We start from the raw sequence: 2,479 nt of genomic DNA, 5'->3' as shown, positions 1-2,479 counted from the left end.
TAAATGTAAACACAACTAAATTTTTAGCACTTATTTTATACACTACAATTTGCTGAATTATGTTACTGTCCCCAAAAGTTTTGTGTATGAGTGCATATGTGCTGTATGTGTGTGGAGGTTTACGTTCTAGACCATTCTACACAGTTGATTGAGTCATCAATAAACAGAGATAATTCTATTTCTTCTTTTCCAGCTGCACATCTCCATTTTTTTTCTCATCCATTGGTCAGTGTGTTACTTCCAGTTTGTGTTGACGGTGACTTGAGCCGTTCTTGTGGACATGAGAAGAAAGATCTTTTGGCCTTTTACAATATCATTTATCTTTGGGCTTTTCATTAATTTGGGCTTTTTCTTCTATTCCAGTTCCTTGAGATGAGAGGCTTTACTCTGTATCCTACAGCTTCACAAAATTTTCTTCACTTACATTTATGTCCAGGTGCTTTAGGTTCTTTAATGACTTCTGATTTGAACTTGATTATGAAATAGGATGTTTGATTTTTCATCTCTTTAAGGATTTCCCTGTTTTCCTTCTGTGACTGATCTCTGCTTTCTAGAAAACAAAAACAAAATCAGAACCAAACAAAACAACAACAACAACAATTCGATAAGATTTCAATCTCTTAAGCCTGTAGCGTTTCTTCTGTGGCATCATCTGAGTATGATCTTAGCAATTGTTCCGTGTGTCAAGTATGAAGCCAGCAGATGTGTGTATTCTGCTGTATCGAGTGTTTGGTCATGTTCTGTTTGTTTTTACTAGGTCCTTTTCACCTATGGTGTCTGTCATTCAGCTCCCGTCCTGTGCAGCCTCTCTCTGGTGAGTCTATACATAATTTACAATGAGATCTTGAAATATACTACATTTCCTTGTTACCGTTTTCCCCATTATTTCTATACATTTGATATAATGGGTGCTGGAAAGTTGTATGTATATCTTACCATCGTATCTTCCTGATAAACTGTTCCTTTGATCATTATGTAGTATTCTTGTTTCTTGTCATTATTTTTTTACATTAACCGATGTATTTTGTGTGTGTATATTTAAAGTAGCTATTGGCATAGGATTACAAGTAATGACATTTTTCTTCTTTTTTTTTTTCCGTCTTTTTAAATATTTCCCTTTCTTCTTCTTGCCACTTTTTGTGCCTCATTAATTTTTAACTTTATTTTATATTCATTTTTATGTGTGGGCTGTTTTGTTTGAACATGTATCTGTAAACCACACATGCACACTGTGCCCATGGCAACCAGAACAGGGCATCAGATCCACAAGCGCTGGAAATGATTGAGATCCACCATGTGGGTACTGGGAATTGAACCAAGGTTCCTCTGGAAGAGCAGCCAGTGCTCTTAATCACTGAGCCATCATCACTCCAGCTCCATCTCATTGCTTTTTGCACAGTCATATTTTGATTGATTTCTCATTTCTCTGTGTACATATTCTACAGATATACTATTTCTATATACTATTGAAATTTTATTAAATATTTCACAGTAAGACGATCAGACTCTTCTCTGACAGTTAACATGAATTGCCCATGAAATTCTACTTAAAAAATTCTACTCCCATTCACATTATTATTGATGATAAAACTTACTTCATATTTTACACATTCCTTTTTAAAAATATTTGCCCATAGATTCTTGCTATACATCTCTTTATTTGTCTCTATACTTATCTTTATATTATAATCATATGTATTATGGTATGTTTATCAGGAAATTATATATCCTGCATGCTTTTTTCCTTGCTATTTATCATTCTTTCACTCAATTAAGAATTTTCTGGGGGGGACCTGGTGGCACTCAGAGGAAGGATAGCAGGCTACCAAGAAGAGACTTGATACCCTATGACCATATACAGGGGGAGGAAGTCCCCCTCAGTCATAGTCATAGGGGAGGGGAGTAAGGGGAAAAAGGGAGGGAGGGAAGAATGGGAGGATACAAGGGATGGGATAATCATTGAGATGTAATATGAATAAATTAATAAAAAATAAAATAAAGTAAAAAAAGAATTTTCCATAATTTTTATAAAGCAATTAAGGTGTTCCAGCTTCTGCATATCTAGAAGTCCTATTGAGTGGATGCTTCCTTTTCTTTTTATGCTTTTAATACATTACTCCTGTTAGCCTCTGGTGGTCCTATGAACCCTCTACAGGGACGAACACGATAAGTCATCTCATGCTGGTTTTACCTTTCTCTTTCCTCAACATACAAACAGACCGTTATGTGACTTAAGGGTTTCCCTCTTTATTTATCATAGTGAATATTTTCTGAGCTTCCTGAACTTATAAATTCACTTCTTCTAAGATGCAGGGAAAATTTGACCTTTATTTACTCAAATAGATTATGTTTGTCAGTCCCATTTTATCTTTTTCTGGCACTTCCATAGCACCTATGATGCTCTACCTATCAATGCTCTATCAGTCTGAAGTTTTCTTTCTTCTTTTTCTTCTGCCATGGTGAGTGCAAAGCTTTAGTG

This window comes from Acomys minous, assembly GCF_964271855.1.
Source record: "Acomys minous genome assembly, chromosome: 11".
In the NCBI taxonomy this organism is placed as follows: Eukaryota; Metazoa; Chordata; class Mammalia; order Rodentia; family Muridae; genus Acomys; species Acomys minous.
Note: the sequence above shows the minus strand (reverse complement) of the source record.